General features: G+C 38.8%; 2 pseudogenes; both read left to right on the top strand.

The window, feature by feature from the left end:
• Positions 1-205: 205 nt before the first annotated feature.
• Positions 206-325, top strand: LOC135611484 (5S ribosomal RNA; annotated as a pseudogene).
• A 2,195-nt stretch (positions 326-2,520) lies between these two features.
• LOC135611419 (5S ribosomal RNA) lies at positions 2,521-2,640 on the top strand (annotated as a pseudogene).
• The last annotated feature ends 9,277 nt before the right edge of the window (positions 2,641-11,917 follow it).

Raw genomic sequence — 11,917 nt, 5'->3', positions numbered from 1 at the left:
GAATAGCTATGATAGTCGGCCAAAGTGATAACATTTCGGGAGAAATAGGATTAGGGAGACACCAGGTACCGTTAGCAATGAACTCGGAAACCTTCCAATCTTTGGGAGCCCCAAGATCTTTTCGTATTCTGTCGCCATATATTTGAAATATACTCTTCCCATTCACCCAAGGATCGTACCACATATTAGTACTAGTTCCAGAAGAGATTGCATAAGAAATGTGTTTGATTAGCCCGGATCCCATCAGAACTCCGAAGTTAAGCATGCTTGGGCGAGGGTAGTACTAGGATGGGTGACCACCTGGGAAGCCCTCGTGTTGCACTCCTTTTTAACGAGCTGGAATTGCTCAGTTGGTTAGAGCGTGTGGCTGTTAACCACAAGGTCGTAGGTTCAAGCCCTCTTTCTAGCGTGATAAGTATTAAATTTGGTGTGCAGGATTAACTACGATAACGATGAAGATATAAAGCGAAATAAAGTATCGGAGTCAAGCGCGAAGGATTTGTTGCGAGTTCGAGAGTTCGATTGAAGTCCGAAGGTTCATCGGGAATGCTGCCGGAACTAGCCGAGAATGAGTAGGGAGCTTGCCGAAGGGTTTTTCGGAAGCTCGCCAGAAGGTTCATTGGAAGTTCGCGGAGCTCGCCGAGAAAGATCGGAGCTTGATGAAGAAGCTCGTTGGAACTCGTCAAGATCAAATCGTGAAGTCTAGGAGCTTGTTGGGAGTCCGCAGAATGGTTCCCGAGAGTTTATCGGAAGACCGTCGGAAGAAGTCTTGACTTACGGACTTTGTAATAGCTTATAAAATGTCTTTAAATTTGTAGTTAGCACGTTAATTAGGGTTAGGATTAGGTGTTAATTCTATAACCCAAGTAGTGGCCAATTGGGCCCGAGTTCGGACTGGTTTCGGCCAAGTTTGGAGCCCAACTAGTGAGCTGAATTGGCCTAGGCGGTGGCACTGCCTAGACTGGGCAGTGGCACCGCCAGCACCTGAGAGCTGGGCGGTGGCACTGCTTGGCTGGGCGGTGGCATCGCCAGTCCATTGTCAGTGTTAGAAACTGATAGGCGGTGGCATCGCCACTGACAAGCGGTGGCACCGCCAGCATCGGGAACCAAAGAGAATTCAAATTTTGGAGCCCAAATTTGAATCCTCTTGAGGCCTATAAATAACCCTCAAATCTCAGCTGAGATAACAACCTTTTGAGAAGCTAGAAGTTGAGAAAAGCTTTAGGAAAAATCTTGTTTTTAATAGCTTGAGTGTTCACCTCCTTTCTTTTCATTGAAATCTTTGTAAAAGGGTGAACCACTTGTAAGAGGTTGTAAGAGGGGTATAAGAAAGAGGTTGATCTTCGCCTAGTAAAGGAAGATCATTAGTGGATGCCGGTGGCCTCGACGGAAGAGGAATCAGAGGAGTGGATGTAGGTCATGATTGACCGAACCACTATAAACTACCGTCTTCTCTGGTTTGCATTTATCTTATTGTTATTTATATTACTGCAAACCATCTTCACTTTGATTTTTTTTTGGTAAGTAAAAGGAAATTGATTATGTGTAAAGATTCTACAAATAGCTTTATCTATACAAGTCATAGACAAAGCCAATTAACTCATAGAGTGCGAATGCGATAGTTATGACTACACATGCTGTAGACTATAACTACTTGTGGGTACATTATTTGACATCATTCCCAAGATCTTTAGCTAATAGCAAAATTAAATTTGATAAAAATATCTTTTTCTCTTCGGGTGAAGTGCTCGATTTTGAGATCATGCTCCATACAGGATCTTGAGTCTCTAATAATCTTTTCTAGAGCTGAGCATTGTTTGTGTGTTGACATTCAAAGATTCTATTACATCTCTCCTTCCACATCCACCAAATAGCGCATCTGAAAGTAACCTTTGCCAGTTGTGTAAGTGGCCCTTTTCTTGAGAAACATTGCATAAGGTCGCCTAGTTCTTGGTGCAAGTTTGGTTGCGGCAGTCTATTGAGTTCAAATCGCTGGAGAATCTCCTTCCATATCCATTTTGTATAATTACGAGCAAAATAAAGGTGGTCAACATTTTCTTCTTGTTGCAAACAAAGGGAGCATCGGTTAACATGATAGATACCTCTTCTTTTCATATTGTTTATTGTAGGTAGTTTATTGAGAAGGGCCTGCCATGTACATAAGGAGTGTCTTTGTGATCCCGGTCGATCCCATGTCCAACTGCTTGGGACCCACTTGTTATTTCTTTGTCTAATTTGATTCCATACGGATGTGGCACTAAATTTGCCATTGTCATGAGGCCAAATAAGTATATCTGAAGAGTTGTTCCTGATTGGAATAGCTATGATAGTCGGCCAAAGTGATAACATTTCGGGAGAAATAGGAGTAGGGAGACACCAGGTACCGTTAGCAATGAACTCGGAAACCTTCCAATCTTTGGGAGCCCCAAGATCTTTTTGTATTCTGTCGCCATATATTTGAAATATACTCTTCCCATTCACCCAAGGATCGTACCACATATTAGTACTAGTTCCAGAAGAGATTGCATAAGAAATGTGTTTGATTAGCCCGGATCCCATCAGAACTCCGAAGTTAAGCGTGCTTGGGCGAGGGTAGTACTAGGATGGGTGACCACCTGGGAAGTCCTCGTGTTGCACTCCTTTTTAACGAGCTGGAATTGCTCAGTTGGTTAGAGCGTGTGGTTGTTAACCACAAGGTCGTAGGTTCAAGCCCTCTTTCTAACGTGATAAGTATTAAATTTGGTGTGCAGGATTAACTACGATAACGATGAAGATATAAAGCGAAATAAAGTATCGGAGTCAAGCGCGAAGGATTTGTTGCGAGTTCGAGAGTTCGATTGAAGTCCATAGGTTCGTCGGGAATGCTGCCGGAACTAGCCGAGAATGAGTAGGGAGCTTGCCGAAGGGTTTTTCGGAAGCTCGCCAGAAGGTTCATTGGAAGTTCGCGGAGCTCGCCGAGAAAGATCGGAGCTTGACGAAGAAGCTCGTTGGAACTCGTCAAGATCAAATCGTGAAGTCTAGGAGCTTGCTGGGAGTCCGCAGAATGGTTTCCGAGAGTTTATCGGAAGACCGTCAGAAGTTCGTCGGAAGCTCGTCGGAAGAAGTCTTGACTTACGGACTTTGTAATAGCTTATAAAATGTCTTTAAATTTGTAGTTAGCACGTTAATTAAGGTTAGGATTAGGTGTTAATTCTATAACCCAAGTAGTGGCCAATTGGGCCCGAGTTCGGACTGGTTTCGGCCAAGTTTGGAGCCCAACCAGTGAGCTGAATTGGCCTAGGCGGTGGCACTGCCTAGACTGGGCAGTGGCACCGCCAGCACCTGAGAGCTGGGCGGTGGCACTGCTTGGCTGGGCGGTGGCACCGCCAGTCCACTGTCAGTGTTAGAAACTGATAGGCGGTGGCATCGCCACTGACAAGCGGTGGCACCGCCAGCATCGGGAACCAAAGAGAATTCAAATTTTGGAGCCCAAATTTGAATCCTCTTGAGGCCTATAAATAACCCTCAAATCTCAGCTGAGATAACAACCTTTTGAGAAGCTAGAAGTTGAGAAAAGCTTTAGGAAAAATCTTGTTTTCAATAGCTTGAGTGTTCACCTCCTTTCTTTTCATTGAAATCTTTGTAAAAGGGTGAACCACTTGTAAGAGGTTATAAGAGGGGTGTAAGAAGGAGGTTGATCTTCGCCTAGTAAAGGAAGGTCATTAGTGGATGCCGGTGGCCTCGACGGAAGAGGAATCAGAGGAGTGGATGTAGGTCATGATTGAGCGAACCACTATAAACTACCGTCTTCTCTGGTTTGCATTTATCTTATTGTCATTTATATTACTGCAAACCATCTTCACTTTGATTTTTTTTTTGTAAGTAAAAGGAAATTGATTATGTGTAAAGATTCTACAAATAGCTTTATCTATACAAGTCATAGACAAAGCCAATTAACTCATAGAGTGCGAATGCGATAGTTATGACTACACATGCTGTAGACTATAACTACTTGTGGGTACATTATTTGACATCATTCCCAAGATCTTTAGCTAATAGCAAAATTAAATTTGATAAAAATATCTTTTTCTCTTCGGGTGAAGTGCTCGATTTTGAGATCATGCTCCATACAGGATCTTGAGTCTCTAATAATCTCTTTCAAGAGCTGAGCATTGTTTGTGTGTTGACATTCAAAGATTCTATTACATCTCTCCTTCCACATCCACCAAATAGCGCATCTGAAAGTAACCTTTGCCAGTTGTGTAAGTGGCCCTTTTCTTGAGAACCATTGCATAAGGTTGCCTAGTTCTTGGTGCAAGTTTGGTTGCGGCAGTCTATTGAGTTCAAATCGCTGGAGAATCTCCTTCCATATCCATTTTGTATAATTACAAGCAAAATAAAGGTGGTCAACAGTTTCTTCTTGTTGCAAACAAAGGGAGCATCGGTTAACATTATAGATACCTCTTCTTTTCATATTGTCTATTGTAGGTAGTTTATTGAGAAGGTCCTGCCATGTACATAAGGAGTGTCTTTGTGATCCCGGTCGATCCCATGTCCAACTGCTTGGGACCCACTTGTTATTTCTTCGTCTAATTTGATTCCATACGGATGTGGCACTAAATTTGCCATTGTCATGAGGCCAAATAAGTATATCTGAAGAGTTGTTCCTGATTGGAATAGCTATGATAGTCGGCCAAAGGGATAACATTTCGAGAGCAATAGGATTAGGGAGACACCAGGTACCGTTAGCAATGAACTCGGAAACCTTCCAATCTTTGGGAGCCCCAAGATCTTTTCGTATTTTGTTGCCATATAATTGAAATATACTCTTCCCATTCACCCAAGGATCGTACCACATATTAGTACTAGTTCCAGAAGAGATTGCATAAGAAATGTGTTTGATTAGCCAATTCCTTGCCTTTAAAATTTCTTTCCAAGCTGAAGAGTGGTATGTTCTTGTTGAAATTTCCCAGATTGATTCCTTTGAAAGATACCTAGCAGAAACCCATTGTGACCATAAGGAACATTTGTTTTGCAAAAGATCCCACAATTGTTGTACCAGGCATGCTTGATTCCAATCTCTAGTATTTCTCAAGTTAGCCCCCTTCATCTTTCGGTATGCAAATGCTATCCCAATTTACCATATGCATTGCCTTATCATTTGTGCCATTCCAGAAGAAGTTCATTAATATTTTTTTTTGGTAAGTAAAAGTAAATTGATTATGTGTAAAGATTCTACAAATAGCTTTATCTATACAAGTCATAGACAAAGCCAATTAACTCATAGAGTGCGAATGCGATAGTTATGACTACACATGCTGTAGACTATAACTACCTGTGGGTACATTATTTGACATCATTCCCAAGATCTTTAGCTAATAGCAAAATTAAATTTGATAAAAATATCTTTTTCTCTTCGGGTGAAATGCTCGATTTTGAGATCAGGCTCCATACAGGATCTTGAGTCTCTAATAATCTCTTTCAAGAGCTGAGCATTGTTTGTGTGTTGACTTTCAAAGATTCTATTACATCTCTCCTTCCATATCCACCAAATAGCGCATTTGAAAGTAACATTTGCCAGTTGTGTAAGTGGCCCTTTTCTTGAGAAACATTGCATAAGGTCGCCTAGTTCTTGGTGCAAGTTTGGTTGCGGCAGTCTATTGAGTTCAAATCGCTGGAGAATCTCCTTCCATATCCATTTTGTATAATTACAAGCAAAATAAAGGTGGTCAACAGTTTCTTCTTGTTGCAAACAAAGGGAGCATCGGTTAACATGATAGATTCCTCTTCTTTTCATATTGTCTATTGTAGGTAGTTTATTGAGAAGGGCCTGCCATGTACATAAGGAGTGTCTTTGTGATCCCGGTCGATCCCATGTCCAACTGCTTGGGACCCACTTGTTATTTCTTTGTCTAATTTGATTCCATACGGATGTGGCACTAAATTTGCCATTGTCATGAGGCCAAATAAGTATATCTGAAGAGTTGTTCCTGATTGGAATAGCTATGATAGTCGGCCAAAGTGATAACATTTCGGGAGAAATAGGATTAGGGAGACACCAGGTACCGTTAGCAATGAACTCGGAAACCTTCCAATCTTTGGGAGCCCCAAGATCTTTTCGTATTCTGTCGCCATATAATTGAAATATACTCTTCCCATTCACCCAAGGATCGTACCACATATTAGTACTAGTTCCAGAAGAGATTGCATAAGAAATGTGTTTGATTAGCCAATTCCTTGCCTTTAAAATTCCTTTCCAAGCTGAAGAGTGGTATGTTCTTGTTGAAATTTCCCAGATTGATTCCTTTGAAAGATACCTAGCAGAAACCCATTGTGACCATAAGGAACATTTGTTTTGCAAAAGATCCCACAATTATTGTACCAGGCATGCTTGATTCCAATCTCTAGTATTTCTCAAGTTTAGCCCCCCTTCATCTTTCGGTTTACAAATGCTATCCCAATTTACCATATGCATTGCCTTATCATTTGTGCCATTCCAGAAGAAGTTCATTAATAACCGTTCAATATCTTGGAGAAGTCCAGCAGGCAGAAGAAATGCATTACACCAATATATAGAGTAGGAGTGCAATACAGAACGGATGAGTTCGAGTCGTCCTGCTTTTGATAGAAGCCTATTTTTCCAAGAAGAAATTCTATTCTTTATTTTTTGTAGGATAGGCTGACAGTGGGTTTTGTGAATGCCTGTGGATATGACATCTTCACTTTGATGCTCTACTTCTTTGTCTCCTTCTTACATATGCCTTCAAGTTAAAACGCAATCGAAACGGTTTCAAACAAAACGTTGCTTTTATCGTACGAAGTTTTCGTAATTGTTTAAATCGTCGAAAGTTTATCATACTTTACCATTGCACTAATTCACCCCCCCTCTTAGTGCCGCTCCGGTCCTAACAATTGGAATCAGAGCCACGTTTTTCTACTTTGGTTTAACACCCAAATAGAAATGGCTCTTTACGGCTTTCAAGAGGGTCACTCTCTCATCTGTCCTCCCTTTTTCAATGGGACGAACTACATTTATTGGAAAACTCGAATGAGAGTTTTCTTACTTTCTTTGGATTTGAATTTATGGCACATAGTCGAAAATGGATTTGAAATGTCTTCTCTTCCAATGAACCATTGGAATGATTTGGAAAAGAAGATGTTTTCTTTAAACGCAAAGGCTATGAATGCCTTATTTTGCTCTTTGGACAAAAATGAGTTTAATCGGGTTTCTTTGTGCGAAACGGCTTTCGACATATGGCACATTCTTGAAATCACAAACGAAGGCACTTCTAGAGTTAAAGATTCAAAAATCAACATTTTAATGCATGATTTCGAGTTTTTTCGAATGAAGCCGAGCGAAACCATTGTTGACATGTACACCCGTTTTACGGATATCGTCAATAGTTTACAAGCTCTTGGCAAATGTTTCTCGAATTTTGAACTTGTTAGTAAAGTTTTACGATCACTATCTAAAGCTTGGGAATCAAAAGTAATGGCAATACAAGAAACAAAATATTTAAATATTTTTTCACTTAAAGAACTTATCGGCTCATTGATGACATATGAAATGGTGCGCAATGCACATAATGAACACAATGAACACTTGAACCACCTTCCAAAGAATAAGAAGGATTTGGAACTCTGGACAAATGAATACCACTTGAGTGATGACTCAAGTGATGAGGACAATGATGAACTTGAACTTCGAACACCAACTCTTAATAAGTTCATTAAACAAAAATCTGAAATAAACAATGAAATTGAACGAAGGAAGAGGTCAAAGAAAAGGAAGGCACCCAAGGATGAATCAAGAACTTCCAAAGGTGAAACAGCGAATTGGGTTTTGACGGGCTTCGACTACAAGGCAAGTAACTCAACTCTCTTGAATTATTTTGAAATTACTTGAAGTTTTTCATGAGTACTTAATTTAGATAGTAGGAATAGAAAATAAAAAATTATTTTTCAAAAATTATATCATGTTTTTCTTTTAGCATCTTTGAAAAATTAAAAAATTTAAGCATGAAAAGATAGATTCACCTAAAAAGAAAAATGTATGACTACAACAAATAACAAAATGATTTTGTTTGAAAATGCCTTATGCCCAATGAAACCATCATTGATGAATATGCTTTATGTTTAATAGTTTCTTTGGCTTATATGCTCTATCATCATAAATATTTTGAAAATAAATGAAATCATATTTGATTTGAAGTAATGCATAATGATCATGCTTAATGATGCATTTTTTGATTTGACATAAAAGTGGTTTTAAAAATGATGTATGTTTTGATTTGACATAAATGAAATAGGCATGCTTATATGAAATAGTGAAGTGTCATGCTTGACAATTGTATACTTAATGATGCATAAAGTTGTAATGAAAATATTAATATTTTAATACTATGATTTGATGATTTTATGCATGACATTGTAAAGTTATATATAATGATGCATAATGATGAAATTGTGTAATAAAAATATTAAACATTTTGAAACCATGTTTTAGTGTCATGCATAGTGATCATGCTTAATAAATCTCGAAATTATGCATGATGAATCTTACGATTTATGGATTATTGATTTTTACCATAATAAAAGTACATTATTGATCATTGTTGTAATAAATCTTACTCTTTCGGTTTTAAACATGATACATGTTTTTATTTGGCATAAATGAAACAAAATCATATGTTTTGAAACAATCGAAAAGAGGGAAACATTCTTGAAAATTATTTTGCTCGATCTTATTGATTTTGATGAATCCATTTGTATCATCTTGTGAATCTCTTGGATTTTGATAATGATTTTGATGATTTAAATTTGAATAAATTTTTATCGAAATCACGATCTTGATCTCTTGAAATTTATAACATGAAATCCTTTATGAATGAAGATTGTTTTCTATTTAAAAGGAGATTCGTCGAAATGTTTCATAGTCTTTTAGTATTCATGATCTTAATAATTATGTTTTGAAACTTTATGTAAACCAAGAATGTTCATCATGATTCTCTCTTTGAATATTTAAAGAGGAGAATTTTCTAGATGAATCATGATTTTGATGATTGAATATTTGATGTGCATGAATTGAGATCTTGCTCTCCTACTATTCTTTTTTCTATTCACCAAAAGGAAGACTAATTCTAATAAACAATGATATGCTATATGAATTTTATTGTATTCATGAAGTAATATCTCATCACTAATTTTTATTTATATTCCTTCATGTGATGATATGAATGTATGAAATACATATGATATGATTTTTTTTATACAATTCCATGTATTCGTGAAATATTTATCTCATCACCCAATTAATTCCTCTTGATACTTGGAATATTTTAAAATGTGATCTTGATAAGAATGTTTCAAGTTGTTCTTTGTGCTATATCTTTTCAAATGAATCTTGATCGTGAACTTGTTAAAAAGAATTTTAACGAACCATTGAATCATATCTTTGGTATTCATGAATTGATCCTTATTGATATATTTCATGAATTCTTTGCATATTTAGCTTGTTGAATGGTTGAAATTTTTAGCCATTGAGTCCTCCCTTTCTTTTTGACTTTGATAAAGGGGAGAAGGTTTTTGCTAGCTTTTGCATTGAAAATGAAAGTAAATTCCTAGCATGCTAAGGAAGTAAAACTTGTAAGCTTGCACTTCTCAAAAAGAGAAGAAAGATCTTGCCTATCGAAAGAAGCAAAAAGTGCAAAACTTCGAAAACTTGCAACAAAATTGTTCTTGCCATGCTTTGAATCAAAAATAGGTTGATATCCTTAAAAGCATCGCATTAAATTTTTTAGTATCGCAATGTATCACATGTATCGCAAATTGAAATTTTTGAGACTATTATCATATCATGTTTAACAATTGATGTCTTTCATGACATGATTTCTTTGCATTTTTGTCTTGTATATATCATGTGATGATTGAAATATTGATTGATGTAAATTCATAATTTATGTAAAAGTCTAAATCATTGGTTCCTCTCCTTCTTTTCGGCAATGACATAGGGGGAGAAAGATTGCTAGCTCAAGGCAAATGCTGGCTAGCTTGTACTCTTCCCTTCTTTTCGCAAAAACAAAAGGGAGAAAGCTTTTGCTAGTTAGAACATGCAAAGAAAAGCAAAGTGCAATCTTACACAAGAAGCAAGTGTTGAATTGCCATGATTGAACTTAAGAATCTTACTATGCTTTTGTGCTTATATGTTGTGATGAAAATCTAGCTTCATGTTACAAAAACTTGAATATCTTTTAAAATAGCTAGAGCTACTTCTCCTTTTTATTGATGACATAGGGGGAGAAGTATATTGATGACTTCATGCATTGAATTGAATATTTTATATATATTTGCATGATGGTTTAAATGTTTTTCATAACATGTGATGAATGTTACTTGGATTTGGGATAATCCAAATGTTCTATCAATGGCATATTGATAGGGGGAGTTTAGTTAAACTCCGGGGAGTTAAGGTTAACTCCATTAGTCATCAATTAGCTGTCATCATCAAAAAGGGGGAGATTGTTGAATCTCGGATTTTGATGATGAAACTAATTGATTGTGTTTAGATGTTTAAAAGCATTTTGAGTGATGCAGGTCTACTCGATCAGGATTAGACAGTTAACGCAGGAGGAATTGACGTTGCGCCGGAGGAGATCACGTTAGGATATTGGATGGCAGAAGGCTTCGGACGTCGGGCATCGGGCCAAGAGCGGAATTGCGCCAAGGATATCGGGGTTGCGGAGGTCAACCGTCGATTGGGCAACAAGCCACAAGAGAGGACGATGCGCCGAAGAATCGGACGAAGCGCCAACCAATGACGTGCCGAGCAACAGAATGTTAATTCGCTTTGTAATAATTGTCTAGATCGGAGTAGAGTTTTGGCTTGTGTGTGCAGGATTAACTACGATAACGATGAAGACATAAAGCGAAATAAAGTATCGGAGTCAAGCGCGAAGGATTTGTTGCGAGTTCGAGAGTTCGACGGAAGTCCGAAGGTTCATCGGGAATGCTGCCAGAACTAGCCGAGAATGAGTAGGGAGCTTGCCGAAGGGTTTTTCGGAAGCTCACCAGAAGGTTCATTGGAAGTTCGTGGAGCTCGCCGAGAAAGATCGGAGCTTGACGAAGAAGCTCGTTGGAACTCGCCAAGATCAAATCGTGAAGCCTAGGAGCTTGCCGGGAGTCCGCAGAATGGTTTCCGAGAGTTTATCGGAAGACCGTCGGAAGTTCGTCGGAAGCTCGCTAGAAGAAGTCTTGACTTACGGACTTTGTAATAGCTTAGAAAATGTCTTTAAATTTATAGTTAGCATGTTAATTAGGGTTAGGATTAGGTGTTAATTCTATAACCCAAGTAGGGGCCAATTGGGCCCGAGTTCGGACTGGTTTCGGCCAAGTTTGGAGCCCAACCAGTGAGCTGAATTGGCCTAGGCGGTGGCACCGCCTAGACTTGGGGGTGGCACCGCCAGCACCCGAGAGTTGGGCGGTGGCACCGCTTGGCTGGGCGGTGGCACCGCCAGTCCACTGTCTGTGTCAGAAACTGATAGGCGGTGGCACCGCCACTGACAGGCGGTGGCACCGCTAGCATCGGGAACCAAAGAGAATTCAAATTTTATAGCCCAAATTTGAATCCTCTTGAGGCCTATAAATAACCCTCAAATCTCAGCTGAGATAACAACCTTTTGAGAAGCTAGAAGTTGAGAAAAGCTTTAGGAAAAGTCTTGTTTTCAATAGCTTGAGTGTTCACCTCCTTTCTTTTCATTGAAATCTTTGTAAAAGGGTGAACCACTTGTAAGAGGTTGTAAGAGGGGTGTAAGAAGGAGGTTGATCTTCGCCTAGTAAAGGAAGATCATTAGTGGATGCCGGTGGCCTCGACGGAAGAGGAATCGGAGGAGTGGATGTAGGTCACGATTGACCGAACCACTATAAACTACCGTCTTCTCTG

This window comes from Musa acuminata, chromosome BXJ2-4 (genome assembly GCF_036884655.1).
Source record: "Musa acuminata AAA Group cultivar baxijiao chromosome BXJ2-4, Cavendish_Baxijiao_AAA, whole genome shotgun sequence".
In the NCBI taxonomy this organism is placed as follows: Eukaryota; Viridiplantae; Streptophyta; class Magnoliopsida; order Zingiberales; family Musaceae; genus Musa; species Musa acuminata.
This window is presented reverse-complemented; position numbering and strand designations above follow the sequence as displayed.